At 40.1% G+C, this 27,884-nt stretch overlaps 1 protein-coding gene across 5 annotated transcripts in view; it reads left to right on the plus strand.

The window, feature by feature from the left end:
• The first annotated feature begins 3,976 nt into the window (after positions 1-3,976).
• MGC115231 (uncharacterized protein) overlaps positions 3,977-27,884 on the plus strand; it is a 68,115-nt gene continuing 44,207 nt past the window's right edge. The window contains exons 1-2 of one of the 5 annotated variants that reach the window (XM_041567241.1): positions 9,202-9,576; positions 26,423-26,526. The gene's annotated coding sequence lies outside the window, so the exon portion shown is untranslated. 5 annotated transcript variants of the gene reach the window in all.

A 27,884-nucleotide genomic window follows, 5' to 3' on the forward strand; every position in this document is an offset into this window, starting at 1 on the left:
ATTATTTCTTAGGGTGACAGGTCCCTTAACCTAATAATAACTCTGTGTAAAGGATTAGTATGATTCCCCGGTAAACAGGGGTATACATTAAGTGCTTAATTATTGTACGGTTGTATACACACAGTTAACCTTGGCATTTACCTTAGGGGAAAAAATTTGCAAAAAATCTACAAATCTGTGTGTCCAAGTCTTATAACTTGCTAGCACATGTTGAAGTCCAGAAGTGATTACAGAATCTAAAGCAGTAGAGCTTGACAACATACATCATCAATTATTTAAGAAGCTATTCAATTATAGTTAAGCATCTCTTTTTAATTATTAACCATGGTTTTCAACCTTCTATCTCTTAATAAATTCACATTTAAACTAAAAAAGATTTTTTCAGAGTTCCTGAAATGTTCTAGAAACATCCTTTATAGGGAAGAAGTGATCATCCTCTGTTTGCCTTTAGGCTGCTCTTCCAGAAACATAGACAGCAAATAAGGCCTTCGGGCAGCCCAAAGTTGATGATGGTAATGACAATGTATGTAATGCTTACCCATTCCCCTTAAGCTTACAAAGTAATGCAACACCTTCCTTATTGAGAATCTGGGACTTGAAGTCCCTCTGCTTTCCACATTGGGTGGTGCACAGATTCTATCGAAAGAGGGACTTCAGGTTCCAGAATCCATACATTTATAATGGAACAAGAAAAGGGTGGGTTGCATCACGTGTCTAAGGGATTTTGGCAAATTGCTTGTATGAGTTATCATGGTTTCCTTTCAATCTGTGCAATCAGGAATGTGTAGAACCAAATACATTTACTGTATATTTATTTCTGGAAGCTCAGTGTTTTTTTTCTACATAAGCCCAAATGAATGAGCTCATGATAAAAACGAGATAGATTTTCTATTTAAGGGATAACGTCAGGGAATTACCTGTGTAAATGAATATTATCAGCATGCTTTATGATAGTTACTAACTAATTTCTGTAAGGAAGTGAGAATACCTTTGAACTGGGTTGGGCAGTAGAAACACTGTCTGTATTGAGCTGAAAACTCGTTATACAATCAAAGGAATATTGAAGTAGGTGAAGCCATTGGCACATTTGTAGAAAGCGTCTTTTTATAAAAATCACATTGGATGTGCAATGACCACCATACCTTACCCTTTGCAATAGATGCACATGCAACACAAAACCTTTGCCAAAGTTTGAATAGATACAATGGAAACAAAATACTGCAGCATTAAGTTTTTTAAAAAAAAAAGTATATTTATTAGGTCAAAAGAACAGGCACCATTTTGGGTCTTAATCATTTCCTTTCTCAAGCCTGTCTGGTAATACATCACACAAACTATTTATCCTAAAGCATAACTATTGAAGTATGGTAGAAATATTATACATTATGGTATGGGTTTCTGTACCAGCCCAATGCAACCATAGCCCTTTAACAGTAAAGTTCAGTGAGTCCAAAGATTCCCAGGTCCTCAGCTTCTTTTCTGCTGATTCACTGCACATGCCCTGTGCTGCTGTCACTAACTGAGCTTAGTGACTGAGTCACAACATACTGAATATAAATTATCTAAATGTCACAATATAATGCTGATTAGTGATTAATTCAGATTATTGGTACATGGCAGCTCAGAAACCACCACACTTAGCATTAGGATTTTATCACCACTGTAGTATCAGCTTTTATGACAGGCAAACCTAACTTTCTCCTTGATGATTTGTGACGGCACTCCTAAAGTGAGCTGTTATAAAACTATTCTTGCATTTACTTCTCCTTACTGGAACCTTCCTCTGTTTCAGGCTCTCCTGCACTAAACTACTAGCTCTAGCAAATGAGTGGACCAAAAGAGACTGAGCATTTGTGCAGAAGTGGATGTGTTGGGGGGCCCTAAAATTAATGTGCTGTGGGACCCAGTAACATCTAGTTATACCGCTGCATGAATGCTTCCCCTTTAACAACCAGTGGAAACCTGAGACCCTCTGGCTAAAATCTGAAATGACAAGGGACCTGTTCCCTCTCTCAGCTGTAATTTAGGACCAAACCTCGCTGGCCAGAACCCTCCTGAGGAAACAAAAGAACTAAAAGTTGTACCAAAACCATTACCATCCTACACATTGAATCATCCTTTAGGATTTAATTCTTTAGTTAAATCAATCACTATATAAGAACCAGTGTACAATACCCATAGAGGATACACTCAGTAAAGTTACCTTTACAAAAAGCGGTTTGTGATCTGATACCAAGGGGCACATTTACTTAGGGTCGAATATCACGGGTTAATTAACCCTCGATATTCGACCGTCGAAGTAAAATCCTTCTACTTCGAATATCGAAGTCGAAGGATTTACTGCATTTCCTTTGTTCTTACGATCGAAGGAAAAATCGTTCGATAGAACGATTCGAAGGATTTTAATCCATCGATCGAACAGCTATGTAAAGTTAGTAGAGGGCTAAACTTAAGAGTGGGCCTCTGTTTCATAAATGGTTACAATGGCTGTAGTGTCAACTAGCAGGTACATTGTCCTGTCTGTAAGAGTGCTGAAGGCCCTTTTGATTAGAAATAAGATTAAAATTAAAAGGACTATTCTCAGAAAAATGACAGTAAGGTCCTGAGATTTGTAGGTAGTTTTGTGTTCAACAAAAGATAATTTGCCTTTATCTACTTTCATAACTTTGTCACTTCACTTTTTAGATACTGTACTATATTTCTCATTTACAAAAAAGTAACTGGGAAATGTTAAAAATGTAAAAAAAAAAGTGTTTTGGATTAGTAAACATGATACACATTGGCCTAGGGATCATATTATTATTATTTATTATATATATTTATTTAGGGGTGTGACAGGGTGTTTGGGAAACACCACTGTCTTAGAAGAAAATGCACATAAAAGAGTGCGTTTAAACTGCATTATATGTGCTGCAAAGGAATACTCGGCTCAGGTAGGGTTAATAGTCCCTCTCAGCAGTGTAATTAAGTGGCAGCTGAGAGAGGAGCTACCTGAAAATGTAAAAGGCCTGTGTTCCCATTGCTCAGGGCTCTCCAAACACCTCTTAAGCTGGCCATAGACACACAGATCCCTAGTACGAATCGAGGATTCGTACGATTTTCGGATCGTGTGTGGCGTGTGCCGACAGCTTTCGTCCGTCGGAGATCGGTCGTTTGGTCAGGTTTGATTTTGACCCGACCGATCCCGCCGGAGCCCATGGCACATCGGATCGATCAGATTACCCCTGATATAGTCATGCTTGTTAATGGCATATTGGGGAAAGATACGCTTGTTTGGAAATGTTGCCAAACGAGCGGATCTTTGCGTCTATGGCCACCTTTAGAGTGGAGGGAAGTGAGGGGCTATGAGCAGAAGGAGCTTTGCTGGCAGCAAGAGAGTTCCAGAGCTTGGAGCCTAAATCCCTTGTGGGGAAAGAAAGAGAAAAGGACTGGCAGAGGCTAGTGAGTCTGAATCCCAGGAGGGTAAGCCAGCAGGGCTGATTGTGAAGCCCAAATACTTCAAAGTGCAAGAAGGTGAGAGTTTCCCTTGATGGTGAGCAACCAGAGGGGGGAAAACCCTGAACGTTTTGCAGTGTATTTGCTGAACTGTATCCTGCATGTTCTACAGTGAAGTTGTTGAACTGTAGCCTGAACATTTGTTCTACTGTAGCCTGAACATTTGTTCTGTTGCCTTTTCATTGGGAATGCCTAATAAACCTGTTTTTTTTCTGTCTGAAGCCTTGGTGTCCCTGTCTCTTAGCTCAAACTCCTATACTACCTGCCTACCAAACACTAATTCCCTCATAAAAGTGCATGAGCACCTGTAGATTGTTAGTATGAGTATTCTTTGGCTCTGGATATCTGACTCATTTGGATGTTTCCAGGGAGCCTGAGTACAACAAGGCCCAGTAAAGCCCTTCCCTGCCTTAAGTGTTAAGAGTCCCAAGCTCTAGTATACTAGCTGGATGTTAACCCCGTTGGCCTGGATAGTCCAAAAACGTGTTACAAGCATCACAGAGGTAAGTTATTAGAGTTACTGGGGGTGCCCAACAACTTGGCATGTCCACATTTATTCCCCATTTCTTCTCCTTTATAAAAGTAACATAAAGATTCCACACAAAGTACATTGTCTGTGCATGTGACTTGCAATGAGCAGCAGGGTTGCCAGGTTGGTGGTTTCCAGCCAAATCAAGCTACTAATTTAAAGTCTTGGCGTGTTTTGAAGGTACACACTGGCCAAGGTATGGCTTTGGGCTACTTTTTTGGCCTGGTTTTTTACTTTGGAAACCAGCCAAAGTTTTTCTTGCCCTAATGTGCCAAGCCTGCGTCTCTCAATGCATGTTGGGTAATGTCGTTTTTGTTTAACAATTTGCCGACTGCCAAGTTTAATGTAAGACTGTAATGGGACTGACTTGTGTAGAAGATGGAAGTAATCAGCTTTTGGGCTTTGTATTCTTGCGTTTTCCGGTGACTTTCCTCAATTGCAGACAATTTTGGGGCAAAAATCTGCTGGCCACCAAAATATCTAGAGGTTGAATTGTTTTACCAATATACTGTATATGTATTTCCCCTATACTTCCTGGGCTCCTGCAGCTGCAGGGTCTGCTTCCTCTGTAGTTACGCCCCTGACTGAACGTGTTATTTTGGGCTACTTTTGAAGTGCCTCTTGGCTAGTTTAGGGCTGGTTTTGTCGCTGACTTTGGCTAATATTCTCACCTGTCTGGTGACTAGTCTGAGGAGCCTGCGGGTTGAACATTTTATAAAGTTCTGGGAAAACACAGCCCCAAATTCTTGTGAAAAAATAAATGAAGCTGACAATCTGAAAGTATATGAACACCAGTTGGGATACTGAATCAGCTGCTTTCCTAAGGTCGTACATAAAAGGTGATTCCAACTTCAGGATTCAAGGCACGTTCACAAAGATGGAAATGACCAAATGAAAGCATCAGTTCTTGTCTAAGTGTTTGCTATCCCCTTGTACAGGGGGAAATAAAGGGTTTCAGGCAGAAACACTGGAAATTGTAGCCGTGCGACAGCTGGAGGTTCTCTGTCTCCACAGGAAGACGCCTCGCCACACGTTTTATCTCCAGCTCAGGTGCCCCTCCTCCTTTCCCATAGAGCTGGGAACAAACCACTCACAAGAAGAGGAGGGGAATCCTACTCTCCTCTCCTCACAGCAATATCACCACCCAGTAAGTTTGCACCTTTCCACCACTTGCTCTCCTCTATTTTCCTGCCTTTGCACTTCCTGTTGGAGCAGTTGCTTCATCCTGTTCTTCCTCTTGCCGAGCACAGGATCTGGGAGTGGGGCTGGGAGAGGACTGGCTGTGGGAGCAGACCTTGGATGTGTCAGCCTGTGATTTCCCGGAGTAGGAGGAGGAAAGGGATCAGCGTGCGCCCCTAGACAACATGGAATGAGAGAGAGGCTCAGGCAGCTCCTCCAGCCAGTCCTGTACTCTCTATAGAGCTTCTCTACTTTCATAAGGACACAAAAGGGAAAGTCTGTGCTGCTGGCTCCTTCTCGTTCATCTCAGGAAGTTACATGAGTCTCCAGGAGGATAGAGATAAATAGGCAGGTAAGCGAAGCGCGCTCTCAGTATGGGGATTTGCCTCAGGACAGCTCGTCCCTTTACCCCAGGCAATACTTGTGAAACTACAACTTCCATAAAGATTGTTTGCAAAACTGGGAGTTGTAGTTCAGCCACAGCTTCTGCCATTGGCTGACATGTTTTCTCTTTCCTTTAACTGCTGTGATTGGGGAAATCGCACTCCTAGGCCTGTGCGTCCCAGTCCTTCCCTACTCTTCCTTCCTGAACTGGCTCTAAGGAAAAACAATATCCTCAGTGCAGCTGAGACTTACTGATAGAGGTGCTTGTGTCATGCCTGTGCCTGGAGATCACTCAAACTTCCCCTAACTCTTCTTACTCTGCTGTCACTTCTCATGTTGTTGTTGTGGTGTCCTGTCACCGTATGAGGAAGGTGTGTTGTGGCTACCAGGCCTGCTCCACAGGATAAAGGGTATGGCTTGCTGATGAAGAGCAACTCATAAAATGCAGAGACGCATGCTCCGATTCGGGGAGCACTCAGCGACAAATCTCCTCTTCTTCAGGGCAACAAATCTCCCCAAACTGCCTTCCCGCTGGCTACAATGTAAATCGCCGGCGGGATGCTTCTCGGAGCTCGTCGTTTTCCGAGGCCGCCTGAAGTTTCCTTGTGAGGCAACTTCGGGCGACTTCAGAAAACAAAACGCTCCGAGTGCCATCCCGCCAGTGATTTATATTTTAGCCGGCAGGGGAGGCAGTTCCTGGAGATTAGTCGCCTCAAATCTGTCTCTGCCATTAGAGCAATACTGACACGTTCCTATAAAAATCATAGGAACGTGTCAGTATCAAGTAAATGCTGTCAGTATTGCTTTAAGCAGAAGGAAAGGTTAAATCTCTGGGCGGGGGTGAAATTACTTACCTGATAACCTGGGGCAGTGCTCCTGTTAGTGGAGAATTTGCACCAGCCTGGGGAACTCCTAAGTGAGCACCATGCAGCATTCTTCTTCTTTGTTATTCAATAGCCATGGGCCAATCCACAGTGATGTGAGAAAGCTGGCTAAGGTGGATTTTTCATTTTTTTTCTAGGAACATGTGCACCTGTTAGAAAGCATTACGATGATCACTCCATGGTGCTCGCTCAGTAGTACCTCAGTCTAGTTCAGTTTATTTTTCCAATCCCCACTGCTTTAACCTTTCCTTCTCCTTTAAAATACATGTTTTAGGACCCAAGGTGACTTTTAAAGTACAGGACAACATTGCTTTATTAGTCAGTGAGGGTTTAGACCACTTCAGGGTTGTTTACATTTAGGTAATTTACTGTACCTGTGTCCCCCATTTTCTGTTTGAACTACATTCTCTCATGTGGGTAGTAGTTGGGTAGGATGAATAGCTGCCAATAGCAGTGTTCACAGTTTACTTCAATTCAGAAAAAACAATTTTGGGGCTCCCATTGGACCGTTACAAGGTCTGTTACATTTTTACCCCCTTTGTTGCTGCCTTGACAGTCCTGGGTATTTTGGCCCTGCTTAACACAGGGTGACTTTGCTTATAGAGTCATTAAGCTTTTCCTCTGTGTCCTATTTCAATTGAACATTTGTATAGGTCATTGGCTTTTGAGAGGTGAAAAGGCTTGTGTGTTTGTAGAGGAAATAAATCCCATAATCCTGCTTTTGACCCACTTGCACATGAATAGCCACAGAGAAGGAAGAGGAAAGAAATCCATTCATAAATGCCCCCCCCCATTCATGCTTACAAGTGAACTGCTGTCCTGTATGGTGACAGCTGAGAACAACTGCTTTCAAAGAATCACTGGTCTCTTTCTTCTCACAGTGTGACTGAAGATGACAAAATAAAAATATTTATATGGGTTTTTCACAAAATTTTCAGTACACATTGATTTAGTGTGTGGTCAGGTACTGTTGTCCTTTTTTAAAAACATATCCATGTAGATTAAACAATATTCTACATCTAAAAGCTAAATAACTCGAAAACCTTCAATAATTAAAAAAGAAAACCAATTGCAGAATATCACTCTCTACATCATACTTTTATCTCAAAGGTGAACAACCCCTTTAAGGGTCAGTCCACAAGGAAACTTGGGGCGACTTCAGAAAACGAAGTGCGGCGTGTGCATTGCCACAGACGATTTTCATTTTAGTTTTGGGGAGATTGTCACTCCTCGAATCTGCTCGTGTGGACTGACCCTAAGGGCTAGGCCACACGGGAAGATTTCAGGGAGATTAGTCGCCTGACGACTAATCGCCGTGTCTAATCTCCCTGAATGGCTTGCTGGTATCTTGCACCCGCTAGCACTAAAGTCATCTGCGCCTATTCACACATGGCGGCACGTTTTTCAAAGTCGCTCGAAATTGCCTCGTGAGGCAATTTCGAGCGACTTTGGAAAAGGTATCGCTGCGTGTGAATAGGCGCAGGCGACTTTAGCGCTAGCGGCCGCGAGATACCAGCAAACCATTCAGGGAGATTAGTCACCTCAAAGACGTGGCGATTAGTCGCCGGGCGACCAATCTCCCTGAATCTTCCCGTGTGGCCCTAGCCTAAATCTAGCAGGCAGCTGTTATCTTGTGTTAGGGAGCTGCTATCTGGTTACCTTCTCATTGTTCTGTTGTTAGGCTCCTGGGGGGGGGTGATATCACTCCAACTTGTAGTAAAGAGTGACTGAAGTTTATCAGAGTGCAAGTCACATGACAGGGTGCAGCTGGCAAACTGCCCATATGTCTAGCCCCATGTCAGATTTCAAAATTAATATAAAAAAATCCGTTTGCTCTTTTTGAGAAACGGACTTCAGTGCAATTAACTGATGCATTTTTTCCCATGACAGTATCCCTTTAAGGTATAGCGACAGAGGACTTTTCAGTCTCTGTCAGCTGGGCTCCATTTATGTTACACTAGAACAAGATTAGCTCATAGTGCAAAATAACGCAAATCTTTGTTAAAAGTCTATCGGTTGGGGCCTACCCTCTGCCTGAGACAAGTTACTCATCTTGCCTCTAAATTGGCAAAGATCTGTACTGCACACACGCTTGCCCAAACAGCACAGGGGGTGATTTGCCCCATAAGCTACTTCAACTTGGCACTTCCAAATATTTCTCTCTTTTCTTTTCCTTTAATAATAGTAACAGAAAGCAAACTGTTTATCTGTGCATCTGACTGAGTAATAATAGTCTCGCCTATCTGGGTATTGGGAGCCTGTGGTGAATCATTTATAGAGTTATGGAAAAACATAGTCCCAAATTTTTCAGAAACAATAAAGCTGAAAATCTCATTGTACTTTATCAGTTGGGATCCCGAATCGGCTGCGTTCCAATGTTCATACATAGAACTCTTATTAACTGTTGTGGTCGGTGACACTGATTTTAGGATTCGAAGCACTCACAGAGATGGAAATGGCCAATGAATAGCAAGAGCAGCATCATTTATTGTGAAAGTGTTTGCTATCCCTGTGTACATGTGAAAATAAGTCGTTTCAGAAAGAGAAGCTGGAAATTGTAGCCGTGCGACAGCTGGAGGTGCTGTGTCTCCTCAGTAAATAAGACGGCACACGTTTTATCTCCAGCTCAGGTGCCCCTCCTCCTTTCCCATAGAGCTGGGAGCAAACCACTCACAAGAAGAGGAGGGGAATCCTACTCTCCTCACAGCAAAATCACCACCCAGTAAGTTTGCACCTTTCCACCACTTGCTCTCCTCTATTTTCCTGCCTTTGCACTTCCTGTTGGAGCAGTTGCTTCATCCTGTTCTTCCTCTTGCCGAGCACAGCATTTGGGAGTGGGCTGGGAGAGGACTGGCTGTGGGATCAGACCTTGGATGTGTCAGCCTGTGATTTCCCAGAGTAGGAGGAGGAAAGGAATCAGCGTGCGCCCCTAGACAACATGGAATGAGAGAGAGGCTCAGGCAGCTCCTCCAGCCAGTTCTGTACTTTCTATAGAGCTTCTCTACTTTCATAAGGACACAAAAGGGAAAGTCTGTGCTGCTGGCTCCTTCTCGTTCATCTCAGGAAGTTACATGAGTCTCCAGGAGGATAGAGATAAATAGGCAGGTAAGAAAAGCTAACTCGTGGTGTGGGGATTTGCTTTAGAGCACCCATAAGGTGACACGCAGGGTCCTAGTGACACCTTAAAAAAACATTTCCTATTATTTAATAAGGCATGAAAGTACTGCTAGTATATTTGCCAAGGGGTTAGGTCAGTTTTCCAGAAGGAATCTTGTACTGCTGTTTTGTTTGCCAACTCAGGTGGTGAAAGGTATGGAAGTCACCTGTTTGACCCAGTCAATCCTTGGGAAACTACAGGTTGTAAAGTTGTAGTTTAACACAGTTAGAGGGCTGGATGCTACTGCCATTGGCTGGCATATTTCCTCTGTCCTTTAATTGCTGTGATTGGGGAAATCGCACTCCTAGGCCTGTGCATCCCAGTCCTTCCCTACTCTTCCTTCCTGAACTGGCTCTTAGGAAAAACAATATCCTCAGTGCAGCTGAGACTTACTGATAGAGGTGCTTGTGTCATGCCTGTGCCTGGAGATCACTCAAACTTTTGCTAACTCTTCTACTTTGGTGTCCTGTCACCATATGAGGCAGGTATGTTACTAAGTTGCCTCAAAACCTGGTCTACAGGATAAAGGTCTGTGGCTTGCAGTGATTATGCTGAAGACCAGCCATGAAAATGTAGCTTAAATGAGAAGGGAAAGTTAAATATCTAGGGCAGTGATCCCCAACCAGTAGCTCATGAGCAACATGTTGCTCTCCAACCCCTTGGATGTTGCTCCCAGTGGTCTCAAAGCAGGTGCTTATTTTTGAATTCCATGCTTGGAGGCAAGTTTTGGTTGCATAAAAACCAGATGTACTGCCAAACAAAGCCTCCTGTAGGCTGCCAGTCCACATAGGCTCTACCAATAGCCAATCACAGCCCTTATTTGGCACTACCCAGGAAAATTTTAATGCTTGTGTTGCTCCCCAGCTCTTTTTACATGTGAATGTTGCTCACGGGTGAAAAAGTGCCAAATGTTAGGCACCCCCAGTGATTATAATCACTTACCTGATACCTCAGAGCTCCTGTTAGCAGAAAAATGGAACCAGCCCGGGACACTCCAGATCAGGCACCATCTTCTAATTTCTTTTCAATGGTCCTGGGCCAATGCATGCAAAAGAGTATGAGAAAGCTGACTTTTCACTTAAAGTTTAGCATTTTACGCTACTGTGCTTGTGTACCTGGTATGAAAAAGAATGGTGATTGCTCATGTTGTACATTTATTATCAGTTCAGTTTTCTAACAGGAGCGCCAGCCCAGGGTATCTGTAAAATGATTTATAATTGCTTGGGGGGGGGGGTTCCTAACATTTGCTATCCCAAGTCAATTAAAGGAAAACTATACCCCCAAAATGAATACTTAAGCAACAGATAGTTTATATCATATTAAGTGGCATATTAAAGAATCTTACTAAACTGGAATATATATTTAAGTAAATATTGCCATTTTACATCTCTTGCCTTCAGCCACCATTCCGTGATGGTCTGTGTGCTGCCTCGGGGATCACCTGACCAGAAACAGTACAACTTTTAACTGTAACAGGAAGAAGTGTTGAAGCTAAAGACACAACTCTATGTCTGTGTTAATTGGCTCATGTGACCTAGTTTGATTTGTTTGTGTGCACAGTGAATTGTACAATCCCAGGGGGCGGCCCTTATTTATTAAAATGGCAATTTTCTATGTATGATTACCCAATGGCACATACTACTAGAAAAGTATATTATTATGAAAATGGTTTGTTTACAGGAAGTAGGGTTTTACATATGAGCTGTTTTATGCAATATCTTGTTATAGAGACTTACATTGTTTGGGGGTATAGTTTTCCTTTAACATCTCCTTCACCTATATTATCAAATGCAAAGTTACATTTTTACTGGGCAGAAAATTGGGTAGGGTGACTCAGGGTCAGGGTCACTTATGTGTCTCCCATTTTTCTCTCTTAACTAGTCTTTGTGTATTTGCCCTATGCAGTGTTCACAGCTCACTTGCATTCAGACTTACATATTTGGGCCCCCATGGGAACACTATAAACACTGCTTACAATTACAAAGTCAAATGCATTTTATCCCTTTTTGTGCTGCCCTGACATTCCTAATTAGTTTTGCCTTTCCTAACAGAGGATGACTTTGCTTACAGTCATCAAGCTACCCCACTGTGTTCTATTTCAATTAAATGTTCGCATAGGGCATTGGCTTTTAAAAGGTTAAAATGCCTGTGTGTGTTTGGAGAGGCGATAAATCCAGTAATCTTGCTTTTGACCCACTTCCAGATGAATAGTTGCAGAGGAAAGGAATTCATTCATAAATTACCCCCCCCCCCCCCCAATTCATGCTTACAAGTGAGCTGCTGTCCTGTATGGTGACAGCTGAGAACAACTGCTTTCAAAGAATCACTGGTCTCTTTCTTCTTACGGTTTGGTTGAATATGACAAAATAAAAATATTTACATGGGTTTTTACTATTGCCCCCTTTCTAACATCCATTCAGATTAAAAAAATATTTTTCATTTATAAAGAGTGGCTGCAACACAAACAAAGCAAAACTAAGTGCTTACAGAATAAATACAAATGATCTTTCATACAAGTAGATTTGTTGCAGATGCTAAATGTTGTTATTTTTCTTAGGATATAGAGACAGGGCCTTTTCAGTCTCAAACCATTTATGTGACACTAGCAAAAGGGCAAAATAACATTGAAATATTTGTTAAAAGGCGATTAGATGGGGCATACCCGCTGCTAGCAGGTCTCAACTGGGGGAGTAGCATCCAGACCACCTCAGAATTGCCCATTTACAATATAATATGACAGAAAAGGTGATGGCACTTTTTAGCCCCCAAACACACATTTAGGGGGTTGTTTACTAAAACTCTACTTTTTCTTACTTTATTTAAAAATTAAATAAATAGTTCGACCAAACTCCCAAAACAGAATCTACACAATTTACTAATAAAACGTCTTTATAAAATCTGTGCAACAAAAATGAACGAGAAAATAGAGCATCAATTCTAATCATTGTGACTTTTTTGAATTGTTGCCCTGAAAACTCAAATTTAATGGATTATTGAACAGGCTGAAATTCTGAATGTAAAAAACATGTTTCAACTGTTAAAGGGTCCATCTGCCATTTACTTCTATATAATTTAGACAGGTTTTAGCTGGAATATTTTTAGATTGGAATTTTTAGCAGCTTCAGAGCATAATAAATATCTAAAAATTCAAGGTTTTTAGTTCCTCTAAAAATTCACGGTTTTCCCCTTTAAAAACTTGACTATAAAAATGTAAGGTTTAATAAATAGGCCCCTTAGTGAATTCTTGGACTGGAAATGGTACGTGTATTGAGGCAGTGGTGATTTTGGGCTCTTCTCCAAGGACTAAAACACCTTTAAAAGAGAATATAAGTGATTGCTACATACATTAAAAGACGATGTGTCTACTACTTTACTAATTTTAGTGCAAGTGTCGTGCTCTCTGTTCTTATTTGTTTATTATCCATCTTTTGTGATGCCCTTTGTGTGCGTTAACAGTGTTGCCCATATATACTTATTCTTGCTGGCCCCTGTTTGCTTAATTCTGCCATATAAAGGTCTTGCAGAACTTGGGTTGACCGTTTATGTTCAATTCTTGCGCTGACTTCCACTGAAAGAGCCTTCTAAAGGGCAATGTAGCAAAAAGAGATGCTACCACATCTCAGAACTTTCCTTAAAGGAGAAGGAAAGCTACGGAGGCATTTTATTGCCAATAGATTAGCTGCAATAGTGCAAGCTAGAATGCTATATTTAATCTGTAGAATGTTTTACCATACCTGAGTAAAAAGCTCTAGAAATTCTGTTTAGAATAGGAGCTGCAGTATTAATAATGTGGTGTGACATCACTTCCTGCCAGAGTCTCTCCCTGCTCTGGGCTCAGATTACAGTAGAGAAGGGAGGGGTGGGGGAGAGGAGCAAACTGAGCATGCTCTTGCCCAGGGCAATGAGGTTTAAAGGGGAAGGAAACCTAGTCGGCGCAAACCCCTCTCCCGTTTGTTACCCTCCCTCCTCCCCCCTGGCCTACAGTCCCGCTGGGCAAATGCCCCTAACTTGTTACTTACCCTTCTGCGCAGGTCCAGTCCAGGGAGTTCACAGACGACATCTTCTTCCACACTATCTTCTTCCTGCTGTGAACGGCGTTTTGGCGCATGCGCAGTAGGAGCATTTCGCCGGTACGGATCTACTGCGCATGCGCCAAAAGTCACGCGCATGCGCAGTAGATCGTACCGGCAAAATGATCCTACTGCGCATGCGCCGTTCAAAGCAGGAAGAAGATCGCGTGGAAGAAGATGTTGTCTGTGAACTCCCTGGACTGGACCTGCGCAGAAGGGTAAGTAACAAGTTATGGGCATTTGCCCAGCGGGACGGGTAGGCCAGGGGGGAGGAGGGAGGGTGGGCAACAAACGGGAGGGGGGGTGGGGGGTTTGCGCCGACTAGGTTTCCTTCCCCTTTAAGCTGAAGGCAGGAAGTTTGATACAGAAGCCCATGAGTACACAATAGAAGGAAAGAAATGCAGTGTTTCTTTTGACAGGGGACTCAGAGCAACATTACTTTGGGGGTTTACTGGTATATTTAGATGGACCTTTCTGATAAGGCTTACTTAGTTTTAACCTTTCCTTCTCCTTTAAAGGAAAAGTAACAACAACAAATAAGTGTTTTAAAGGAATAGCAGAATAATCTTTTGTTGGCCAGCACAGGTAAAACTGGGGTGTTTGCTTCAGAAACACAATTATAGTTTATATAACGAAGCTGCTGTGTAGCTGTGGTGGCAGCCATTGAAGCACAGGATACACAGTAGATTGATACAGACTGAGGAATCCCATTGTATACTTTGGAGCTAATCTGTTATCCGCTGTGTATCCTGTGCCTTTTTCCTTTTTCAGATTTGAATGGCTGCCTCCATGGTAGAGTCCTGCAGCGGGTCTGGTTATGCGGTTAACCCGCGGGTTGCGGGTAGAAATTTCAGGTGCAGGTATAGACGCGGGTAGGCCGTGCGATAAATATGCCCCTAAGAATGAAATCATTTGATTTGTATATCAGTAGGTATCTCGGATATGTGTTATTCTTTTGTTGCTTAAATCTAAGGTCTGTGATGCCTGGGTTTGATTGGTAGAATCAATAGGACCCTTGCAATGAAATAATTTCAATTCCTTATTGAAAAGCTGCTGTACAAAACATTTAATGAATAAAAAAAATTAACAAGGCCTAATTACTCATTAAATGAAGGTCCTCTTTACGTATGATCAGCATGAGTCACATGAAAAGGGATTTTATTGAAAACGTCTCTGCTTCTTACTAAATAAATTTTGGTTTAATTACTAATGGATATCTTCTTTTATTTATCTTTTCTACCTTCCCTTCCATCCCTAGGAGTAGTATAGTGGTATCTATAAACAAGCTTTTTAATTTCCCATAGCCCTCACACAGAATGTTTTGATCACTGCTTTACTATCTATGCTGACCTATTTGTGACAGGCCTACTCACAAATGACTAATCTACAGTGTAGAAACTTTTTGCGTTATATTTTGTTTTCTATATCAATGGGATAAAGTTTTTGATGAGAAAGTTGAGAAAGGTCGGGTAGGGTTGCCACCCGGCCGGTATTTTACTGGCCTAGCCGATAAAACACCTGCCAGGGCCGTTATTACAAATTTACCAGCAATGTAGTTGTAATTTGTAATACCCTTAAGAAAAAGCCCTTGCCCCCCCCAATTCGCTCAGTACTTACCTATTTTTTTCCCCCCAGGTTTCTGTCCATCGTGCATGTTGCTCCACCCCCTTTTACATAACAGCCCGTCCCTTTTTGTTCCTGCCCCCCCACCGGCCAGTAACATTTTTTTTAGAAAAGGTGGCAACCCTAAGGTCGGGTGATATGTTTGTCTCTAAGTGTTTCTTTTCGTGTTTCCACGTGTTTTTGTGGTTTTTATTGTTATAAGAGGGTAATATTATGGTAATTACCTCTGATTTACTATATTTTATTTTCATTCTTGGATTGCCTTTATATTTGGCCATAAAAAAAACAATGGCTCTATATACTAAACCATATTCCCAAACAAGAGTAAATACTTTATCTTTTGTTACTGTCTTACATTCTGAACAATGTATAATACCAGCTTGCTCTGGGTGTATTAATTGAGTTAGAATTTGTTTTATTTTCTTTGGTAGATTTGCATAGATTTTAGGTCCACATTTATCAGTAGAATTGGAGGGTAACGTCCACATTGTGATGTGGTAATATGGGCATCTGAGAATCCTGAGTCTGAGAAGAGAGAGATTTTTTGAGATGTAACAAGAAAACTCCACAAACCCATCATCGCCCAGGCTAACCTCCCTTTTATTTTGGGTAGTAGAAATGGAAGAGAAATAATTAAAAAATAGCTCGTTTTCCAGTATGCCACAAGGTCGACTTCTGTCACGGCGATGTGGCCTTTCCTGCATTAGCCATTGTGCTGTGGATTGTGATATGGATTACCTGAAGAGATTACTTAGAAGTAGTAGTTGAGGCGTACCTGAGTCCCAAAGCTACACTGAATGTTTCAGGAAGCCTTCCAGAAGTTAGTTGTTGCAGAATGATGTAGGATATAATTATTTCAGCCTTTAGGATATGAATTGTAAACATCCATAATTAACAATGAAAAATTCTTGTTCGATTAGGGAAGGGAAGATTTGTTTCCAGATTAAATAGAGGTAGTTAGCATGGACTTTTTGCTTAAGGGGCATAGACACAATTGTAAAATGAGAATATAAAACAAAATAATAAAGCTTTTGAAAGTGATGCTGTCTCTGTGGCTGACACTGTACACCATTTACTGCACCATGCTCTCTTTTCCTCTTCTTTTTAAACAGACTCATAATGAAAAAATTATAATATGCCCCATAGCCCTTTTCATTCTTTGGATGTTGACATCAGATAGTGTTACTTGCCTAGGGTTACTTGTCATTTAAATCAGTACATGCTTTGTATCGCTTATCTTCTAAGTGAAACAAGAGTACTTCTATTGTATAAAATTGCATGGCAAAGCAAAGCATTCTTCTGTACAGGTAATGCATTTTTCAGCTGTAATACTGGCATTATGAATGGCACATTGGCTTTATTCTGACCAGGGCTTTCCATGAATAACAAAACTTAGCAGATGACAACAAGGACATTTTCACTCTGTGACCAGCATTACACCACAATTTACAAATTAGAAATTTAGTGATTGGTTTTCTCCAATGACCCAAACCATATTTGTGCAATTTTGGCTAATATTTTGGCTTTTTGTTTTATTAACTTGTATGAATGAGTGACTGTGGTAGTGAAATTAGACTGTAAGCTCCACTGGGCAAAACGTAAATGAAGGATCAGTTTTCCCTTTAAAGTTCCTCTAAAGCAGGGGTGCCCAAAAGCTAGATCGGGATCAACCAGTAGAACTTTAGCTGTTGATCAGTAGGTCTCAAGAAAATGTGAACAAGCAGCTTTTCTAAATCACCCTCCAATTTCATGCTTTTCATTCAGATATTTATTATGATATTATTAAAGTTTCATAAGAAATAGTTTTTTGTCGAATTTAACAATACATATTTTCCCATAGATCAATATTTAAGTAATATTATCCTTGGAACAGAATGGTAACTGCTTTTATGGATATACAGTTATATCCATAAATATTTAGACAGAGGTTGATCTTGGTTTCAAAAAACCAAGTGTTAAAAAAAAAAAAGGCTTTAGTTCCTCACATTTTTATGCATTCTTTTTGTTCAACCCACTGAATTAGCTGAAAGTCTGCAGTTCAACTGCATCTGAGTTGTTTTATTTAAAAGCCATTGTGGCAATATACAGAACCAAAATTAGAAAAAAAGTTGTCTCTTAAATCCAAAGATTTATGGACCTAACTGTAGATCATATTGGGACAGCATCACTAAAAGCAGCATTAGTAAAATAAAGGCAGTCCTGCTCTAATAAAGCATATAAGTGCTGAATAAAAACTAAAGGGGCTTTTAATAAAATGTGTAGGTGTGGCTAATTTGTCAACACCCTAGCAGTTCCAACTTATATAGTGTGAGTAAATATAAATGACAACGGGTGATTCGTCCATTTCTGAAAACCCCATTTGCCAGTATCATCCATTATGGATTGCTAAATCACACATGATCCCAGGTAAAATGATGAGCAGGAAAATGTTCAATTTGTGACCAGCTTTACACCATGGTTTAGCATTAACTTTTAGCTGCAAAATTAAAATGTTTGGATTTTGTGGTTGCCAGATTTATTTGAGAAGCTGTAAATAAACCACATTTTTATCTTTAGACAACTGTTTATTATCCACTTTCACTTAAAGTAATACTGACACATTCCTATAAAAATAGGAACATGTCGGTATCCGTGAAATGAAGCTGCACACGAAATATAAGCAGCTAAAAGCTCCCCAAAGCCGCCCCCAGTCCGGCGAACCTTAGTAATGGCAAACCTCCGACACCATTAAATCCTCTTCCTGAGTTGATTCAGTCGTGCTGGGTTGGGAGCGGCGCAATCCCTCCATTGGCTAGAATCCTGTTTTCATTTGTTATTAACTTATGGAGGGCTCAAGCCTCCCCCAGCCCAGCTTGCCTGAAACAACTCAGGAAGATGGTTTAATGGTATCGGAGGGTCCCTGTTACTAAGGTTCGCCGGGCTGGGGGTGGCTTTGGGGAGCGTTTAGCTGCTTATACAGTATTTCGCGTGCAGCTTCTTTTCACCGATATGGACACGTTCCTATTTTTATAGGAACGTGTCAGTATCACTTTAAGCAATGGAATTCTGTTTCCTTTTACGTGGGTGTGGAATTCCTGATTATCTTCCTGCTTGAAACTATTTACTTTGCCTAGCATGCTAGAACAATAAAGTGTTGCTTTCTATAAGACTAGCTGAGTGTAAAGTGCAAAACACTGTGTATGCCGGTTTTGTCCTGCCTGCCACTAGAGACAATATTGTGGTTACGCCTTGTTTGTGTTGTGGTTTGTGCTTTTGTTTCTGATTAGGTTTTGTTTTTCATGTCATTGGCTGCCTAGTCTTTTTTTTACTACAATTTTATTTTGTAATTTGGATTTTTTTTCCTTATTCTCTACATAAAGTGGCTAAAGAAATGACTGAAGTAGTGTTAAAGGGGTGGTTTTAGTATGATATAGAGCATTAATCCTCAACCAGTAGCTTGTGAGCAACATGTTGCTCTCCAACCCCTTGGATGTTGCTCTCAGGGTCCTCAAAGCAGGTGCTTATTTTTGAATTCCAAGCTTGAAAGCAAGTTTTAATTGCATACAAACTAAGTATAGTGCCAAGTAGAGCCTCTTGTAGGCTTTCTGTCCACATAGGGGCTACCAAATCACAGCCCTTATTTGGCACCCCAAGGGACTTTTTCATGCTTGTGTTGCTCCCCAACTCTTTTTACATTTGAATGTGGCTCACAGGTAAAAAAAGGTTGGGGACCCCTGATATAGAGAGTGATATTCTGAGACAATTTGCAATCGGTTTTCATTTTTTATTATTTAAGGTTTTTGAGTTATTTGGCTTTTTATTCAGCAGCTCTTCAATTTGCATTGTAAGCAATCTGGTTGCTAGGGTCCCAATTACCCTAGCAACCATGCACTGATTTGAATAAGAGACAGGAATATGAATTGGAGTGGTCTGAATAGAAAGATGAGTATTACAAAGTAGCAATAACAATTAATGTGTAGCCTTACAGAGCATTTGCTTTTTAGAAGGGGTCAGTGACCAACATTTGATAGCTGTAGTCAGAAGAAAAAGGCAAATAACTATAAAACTATAAAAAAAAAATACAATAATGAAAAACAATTGAAGATTTGCTTAGAACTGGCCATTCTATAACATACTAAAAGTTACCTTAAAGGTGAACCACCCCTTTAAGTTGCCAATTGTTTGTTTACTCATAAAAGTTACTGTATTGTACTTGCCTCACGAGGAAACTTCGGAAAACAAAGCGATCTGAGTGCCATCCCGCTTTCGATTTTCATTCTAGCCTGCGGGAAGGCAGTTTAGCCGGTTGACTAATCTCCCCGAATCTGCCCGTTTGTCTCTGCCCTAAAGCTGTTGCCTACATAGAGTGGCAGATTCATCAAAAGAGAGTTGGAGGATTTTCTGAAACCTGGAAAAAAAAAAGTGTGAAAAGTCACCAGAAAAAACTCAGCATGTAAAAGCTGGCAAGGTTATATAGAAGTTAGGGGCAATATTTTCTATACACTTTATTTTCCCAATTCGTTAAAACATTTAAGATTTTCAGCCTCATTAAACATGAATGGGACGGTGTGATCCTCACTAGCATGCAAATATGCATGCTCTATAAGCTATATAAGCTAGAATTCGTGAACAAAGTCGCATTTGTTTTGTAACTTTTTTTTTTTTCGTTGTCCAAAATTTTGTCGTCCCCCCCCCCCAAACTCTGATAAATCTGCCCCATAGGAAAGTAGTATATAAAGACTTGAATTTCTGTAGTTGTCTTGTGATTCAGACATGGGGAGAGTGTGTATGTGTATAAGTTCCATAGTATGTTGCCTGACATTTGCCTTTTGTGTGGCTTATTTTGACAGTGGGTTGCACTGGTAAATCCATGTTTTTCTAGTCTCACCTAAGCGCAAAAGTCAATTGATTGCATTTGATTCTGCTTGGTTGTACATATGAGATATTAGAGCTGTATTTTAGTACAGTCAAAAGGCAACCATGCATTCAGAATATATTAGCATACAGAAAGGTATCTTCAACATGCATGTATAATTGCAAATTGTAAGCTTTGAAGCACATTCATGCAACCTTGTGTAAAGACTTAATCAGTAAGGCAATTTCACGCTTCACAATCTTTTCTATGTACGGTCGCTACCTGGTCACTTTGTACCCAGCCTGTCCACTTAAAATGATTTCTGATGCCAATGTTTATTAATAGGGTAAAGAGACAAAAATATATGAATGATGGAATTTTGCTATAGAAAAGATGGCTAGCCTAGTTCTATGGTGCAGTAGAGATGGTATCCACAATGAATGTAATGAGTACTGGCATCACACAGTGTCCATTGTTGGTTTTTTTTGGTTTGTTTTTAACATAATCATTTAGTACTCAGTTCAGTAAATATGCTTTGATTTAAAGTAGAAGGAAAGGTAGCAAAGCAGTTTATTGCCAACAGATTAACCACAATAGTGCAAGCTATAACACTATTTATTCGGTAGAATGCTTTTCCATACCGGAGTAAACAGCTCTAGAAGCTTTTGAGGGAGCACAGAGAATATCACAAAATAGTGGCTCGAGGTAAAAGGGCAATATTTACTGATATCTATATTTCAGTTTGGTAAGATTCTTTAATAGGCCATTTAATATGCTATAATCTATCTGTTGGTTAAGTATTAATTCTGAGGGGATATAGTTTTCCTTTAAATGCCTCACAGCGATTTGGCTTATTGCTGGTTAAAACCTGATCTCGCATTTTCCCATGATTAAGTAGAATCGCCGCAAGTAATGCTTGCTGCTTGCAGTGATTACAAGGTTAGTGAACGGCACAGTATTTTTGGGGAGATAAGTCACCCTCAGTAGCATTTTTTTTTTTAACATGGGCCACAAATCTTAACAAAGGTGCTTAGGGAAATATTTATCAAGAACCAAATTTGTGAGTTGTGCAAGGGTTTTTCTACCTTTGATAAACTAATTTCTAATGTTTGCGTGTTTATGGAAAAATCCGAATGTCAAAAACTTGCATGAACCACTGGGAAAAACTGTAATGATCGATTTCATGTCCAGAAAAACTCTAATCGATCGGATTTATGTCCCGAAAACTATAATTGATCTAGTTTTTGAAAAAAAACTTAATTTTTACATTTAAATTCTTGAATTTTTTTCTTTTCTTATTAACTTAGACATTCGAGTTTTCAAAATATAACCTGAACGTGTGCGTTTGGGTGCAAAAAAAAATTGTATTGTGTCAGAAAATCACATTTGATTTTTAATAAATCTGCCCCCAAGTTCCACACAAGCCACCAGGAAAATATAGTTAAAGGAGAAGGAAAGGTCTTTTTACTTGGGGATGCCAAAAGTTAGGCACCCCCAAGTGATCGCATGTTCTTACCTGAAACCCCGGGCCAGTGCACCTATCAGGAGAAAACTGCACCGGCTCGGGATTCTTCCAGGGAGCATCACTTATTGATTGTCTTCTGGCTTCTTCTTTCTTCACATTTCCCGTGGTGCTCGCTGGAAAAATCCTGGGCCGGTGCAGTTTTCTCCTAATAGGTGTACCGGCCCAGGGTTTAAGGTAAGTACATGCGATCACATGGGGGTGCCTAAATTTTGGCACCCCCTACTAAAAAGACCTTTCTTCCTCCTTAAAAAGAAAGATCTTTTTCCACTTTTTGTGTTTTGTTTTTTTAAATATTTTTCTGGTGGCTTTTGTGGATCTTTGAATGTCTATAAACTTTTTGTATTTTTATGGACTTTCACTCCATACTAGGGGGCAGATTCACTAACCTGCGAAAAGTCGCCAGCGACTGCTTCGCACCCTTCGCCAGGTGAAAATTTGCTCAGACAACTAGTTCACTAAAAAGCTGGTGACTTTTCGCTAGCAAAGATGGACTAGTGAAGATGGACTAGTGTTCATTTCTGCCTAGCACAAATTTGCTAGAGGTCTTGCGCTCAGGTTAATTTGCATACCGTGGAAAATTTAAAGTTGAATGGACGTCTTTATGTTCTATGTTGCAGCAAATACATTACATTTCCACTGTTAATTACACATGTCCCGGGAACCTTGATAAAGACATAAGTTGTTATAATGCCCTACACATGAGCCCACTGTATAATTAATGTTCCATATGTTAGAAAATATATGGGGGAAATCGGTTACCCAAAAAAGTTTTTTAGGACTTTTACAGGCTATCACTCTGAAAAAAGGACACCAGCGTTTTTTGAACTTTGATGCTTTGTCCACCAAAGAATATGATGTACCGTATATACCCGAGTATAAGCCGAGTTTTTCAGCATCCAAAATGTGCTGAAAAAGTCTACCTCGGCTTATACTCGGGTCAGCGGTACCCGACCCGAGTAGCTGAGATTGCAGTCACTTTTAATCATTCCTATACCAACAGTACACTTGGGGAGAGACTGCAATATCCCACAATGCCCTCTGTTGGTTATATGAAAGAATAACAGTGCGCCCTCTGTTGGTTATATGAAAGAATAACAGTGACTGCAATATCACACAGCGCCATCTGTTGGTTATATGAAAGAATAACAGTGACTGCAATATCACACAGCGCCATCTGTTGGTTGTATGAAAGAATAACAGTGCGCCCTCTGTTGGTTATATGAAAGATTAACAGTGACTGCAGTATCACACAGCGCCATCTGTTGGTTATATGAAAGAATAACAGTGACTGCAATATCACACAGCGCCATCTGTTGGTTGTATTAAAGAATAACAGTGCGCCCTCTGTTGGTTATATGAAAGATTAACAGTGACTGCAATATCACACAGCGCCCTCTGTTGGTTATATTAAAGAATAACAGTGACTGCAATATCACACAGCACCCTCTGTTGGTTGTATGAAAGAATAACAGTGACTGCAATATCACACAGCGCCCTCTGTTGGTTATATGAAAGAATAACACTGACTGCAATATTACACAGCGCCATTTGTTGGTTATATGGAAGAATAACAGTGACTGCAATATCACACAGTGCCCTCTGTTGGTTATATGAAAGAATAACAGTGACTGCAATATCACACAGCACCCTCTGTTGGTTATATGAAAGAATAACAGTGACTGCAATATTACACAGCGCCATTTGTTGGTTATATGGAAGAATAACAGTGACTGCAATATCACACAGTGTCCTCTGTTGGTTATATGGAAGAATAACAGTGACTGCAATATCACACAGTGCCCTCTGTTGGTTATATGAAAGATTAACAGTTACTGCAATATCACACAGCGCCCTCTGTTGGTTATATGAAAGAATAACAGTGACTGCAATATCACACAGCACCCTCTGTTGGTTATATGAAAGATTAACAGTGATGGCAATATCGAACATCACCCTCTGCACATGGTAGTGGGACAGTGGGACAATGCACACAGTAATCCATTTGGCAATTCTCTGTCACCGTCAACTTTGCAAAGAAGTCCGGTTGATCGCTGGGGGGGTCGCTTTGGCAGAATGTGCGCTGCTGGGAGACAGGGCTGTAGTTGTGTCTAGGCTTATACTAGAGTCAATAAGTTTTCCCAGTTTTCGTAGGTAAAATTAGGTACCTCGGCTTATACTCGGGTCGGCTTATACTCGAGTATATACGGTAAGTAACAGAAGATTGAGGAAGATCTATGCAGTCCAGTTTACTTTGCCTAGTCTGAGCTGCCAAAGGCAAGTCTGGCGAAAGAGGTAACGTTCAGTAAAATCTGCATTTTATTGAATTTGCGGAGTAACGTCCATTCGCCAGAGCGAATGGTCGCCTGGCAATAGAGTGAGACTGATCGCTAGCGTCTATCTCTTTAGCTAGCGAATTGGCGCGTGCGTCCATTAGTAAATCTGCAATGTCCCTGCGGGCGGTAACGCTGGCACTTTGTCCTTTAGTAAATCTGCCCCTAAGGATCTGGGGCTGGTGCACTTGGAACACACTTGAGAAAGGGCATGTAAGGCCCAAAACGTGCATTTTGGCAGTCGGAAATTAAACACTATGCAGCATTGATTTTGCATATAGAATGCTCACCTCATTTTTAAATTATTTGTTGACACACTCCGTTTTTAGTGAGCTTACAGTATATTGAGAACTTGTTCCTGTATGTATTTATAATATGTATGTCATATGCAGCATCCACACCCTAAAGCAGTGCTATCTGTCCAATATATGTAACTGTGCTCAATTCATCTTGCAGGGTCCACCCACTTTGTATTCTTCCTCTCTATTGTTATTAACCTTGCAGCCTTTATATTGCCCTTTAAGCAGAACAGTGAATTCTGGGTAGTTGTTTATTATAAGAAAACACCTTTTCTGTTTGCAGCTTTTCCATTTAATTGAACAAAGATAACAGTGAGTCATTGTTTGATAGCAGGCTCCGTTGTGCTTTTGCACAACTGCATAACCTTAGAAATAACCTAAGAAATAACCTTTAAGAAGGTAAAAAATGATCCAAGGAACAATACATAATTTTTTCTTCACTTCAGTAAAATCATTATATTTTAAAATAGATCATATCTGTATATTCTAAAGCAGAGGTGTACTTTTTGCAACGAGGGCCAGATTTGGTGAGGTGAAAATGTGTGGGGGCTGACTATTCAGCCTGACATTCTTTGAACCATTAACATCACTTAACTCATTTAAACAAGGAATCGCCTAGCCGTAGCAGTAATAGTTGGGCACATTAGTGAAATGATCTGCCACTTGGTCTATATTGCTGCCTGTGTGCTGAAAGTGTTAGCAATAGACACGTACTGGCATGTAGTGATGTGCTGCTCTCGCAGCAGTATAGACCAAGTGGCAGATCATTTCACTAATTTGCCCACATATTACTGCTACGCAATTCCTGATCGCATTATGCTGGCGGGCCGTATTATTATTATTAATTTCAAGATGGAGGCTGAGGGCAGGTGTAAATTTGAAAACTGGCCGCAATTGGCCCGACTTTGGACATGCCTGTTCTAAAGGCATTTAAAGGGGGTGGGGCTGAATGCAGTCTCCCTCAAAATCAAAAAATCCTGCAGTATTGTGCAAAATGTATTAAACTGGTATCTTAACCAGGGAGAGTATGGAAGTTATTTGATCAGAATACATAAAGGAAAATGTTATGTTTGCTTATTGTTTTAAGAAATGAGCCCTGTTCATTTAACTTGCATTGAACATGGTAGGGTTATTGCCCCCTTTAACACCACAGCACCCTTTAGCAACAGTGGAAGTCTGGCTGCTAGAAGACTTTCCTAGTACATTCAGCCAGCATTCACATTTTCATGGCTGCCAAAGGGTGTGACAACCTGATATCTGAGCAGCTGTGTACCCAAAAATAAGGGTTTCAAAATTTCTAGGATATCAGATTCAGTATCAGTTTCGGACATTGTGTTTCTACTTGTAATTTGATAATCGTTTTTTAATGTAAAACAGCATTCCAGGGAACAAAATAACAAAATGGTTGATGTAAAATTCTGGAACAGAATGTTTACGTGACAAAATGCGGCACAATGATGGAGTCCTGATTTTGATTTTGATCTGGGCATTGTCTGTAATGTGATATTAATTCCTCCCACACTTCATGATGCAAATGATCTACAGTCTCTGTACAGCACTAGGAAAATATGTCCGTGCTATATAAATATAGGATGTCTGTGAAAAGATTTATCAAAGATTTCATATAAACCAGATATTTAAACTTGCTTGAAGTTTGACCCAACGTTTTGAATCAATTAGATCAGTATCAAATGTATTCGTGTTTGAGCAAACTGATCAGTCCAAACAAAATAACAACTGGTCGAGCCCCATAGAAGCCTACAAGTGATGGATTTTTATTCCTCAAATTAATTTAATTAACTATTTGTACTTTCGTATTAACAATTTTCTTATTGATTGTTCATCATTTATTACAAGTTATGAATCTATTGTAGTAATTTAATCCAGTACCATTCTTTGATAAATTATTTCCCTACTTTACTGCAGGGGCCTAAAGGTGGCCATAGACATAGAGATTGGGCTGATCCAATCGTGGGCCCTAGGGCTTTTATCGCCCTGTATATGGGGGCCTTATGTGAGTTACGACTCATGAGAGATTTCCTTATCTTAATGAATTCTTTAATTCTTGTTTGAATGGGCCACATTCACACATGGAGTATTGTCCACTTTGTAGGCCGAGAGAAGTGGATCCACTTCAGCTACATGGACCTAAAATTGAGAGAGCATGCATTTTTGGGCCAATCTTCACACTGCGTAGAAGCACTAAGGCCGACGCTGGTTAGTGGTACAAGTTATTAAAGAATAAAGGAAACCTGTCATAAGAATTTTGCTAAAATAGGACTGGAAAATCACATACAGACAAATACCACTTCTCTCACTGCACTGACTTCAATTAAGGACACATTTAATTCTGGATATGTTAAAAATCTTCACATCCTTTTATTAGTTCATAAATTAAAAGTTGTCAGCATTGGAACAGTGTACTTAACACACCACTGTCAGGTTTTCACGTTTTATACCCTTTCAGGCACTTCCTCAGAGTATGGCATAGCATTCACAACACGTAGCTTTATAGACACCCCTCCACCTTAATAAAATCTTAAAGGGATATAAAGGGGAATTTATTTAAAGGTATTCCAACATGTTGCCCTTTGCTATATTTACCTTATTCCATATCAGTATTTAAAACCAATACATACATTGTTTAAAAAGCAGTGGTTATAACGAGTGCATTTACATTTATCATCCAAGAGGATAATTCTTATATATTCATCATATTGATATATATATACACACACTTAATTCCATATCTTATTGTACAAATGCTTTAGAGTCTCCTTAAGTTATTTCCATATCCCCTTATTTGTATTCTTTATTTATTTTCTAATGTATTTTTAATATATATATATATCTCTAAGCCTCTACATTTCCAGATAATACTTTATTTCCCAATCTTTGTTCAAACCTTATTGGTCTCTCTCTTTCTAGAGTGAACATCCACCACACTTCTCTTCTATTTATCAGTTTTTCCATATCTCCTTTCCTTTTTTCTACACTGACTTGTTCTATACCCTGAAACGATATGTATTTCTCGTTACTATTATGTACATTTATTAAATGATCTGCTATTGCTGATGAAACAGCTTTCCTCCCTACACACGCTAGGTGTTCTAGAATCCTATCCTTCAATCTACACATCGTTCTCCCAACATATTGACACCCACATTTACATGTGGCTAGATAGATTACATTGTTGGGTCGACAATTTACATACGATCTACATTCATATTCTTTACCTGTTGCTGTACTTCTGCAAATCCGTGCTCCACATTTATATGTACAACATTGCTTCAGCCAGCCAGATGGGATTCTGTTGCTTTTTGTTTGGAGATATGTAACCTGCTATTGATCTATTTTTCCTATATGTGAACTGTGGTTTCCCTATTTTTATTAAAGGATCAGATCTTATCAAGTCCCAATGTTTCATAATTATTTTCTTAATATCTCTTGCTTCACAACTATAATCTGTCACAAAGTAAACATTATTGTTTTTTTCATCAGTTTTCTTCCTCCTTTTTGTCCTGTTAGACCTTTTGTTTTCGGTCACCTGTCTTAAAAGTTCATAGGCCTTCTTT

Source organism: Xenopus laevis, chromosome 6S (assembly GCF_017654675.1).
Source record: "Xenopus laevis strain J_2021 chromosome 6S, Xenopus_laevis_v10.1, whole genome shotgun sequence".
In the NCBI taxonomy this organism is placed as follows: domain Eukaryota; kingdom Metazoa; phylum Chordata; class Amphibia; order Anura; family Pipidae; genus Xenopus; species Xenopus laevis.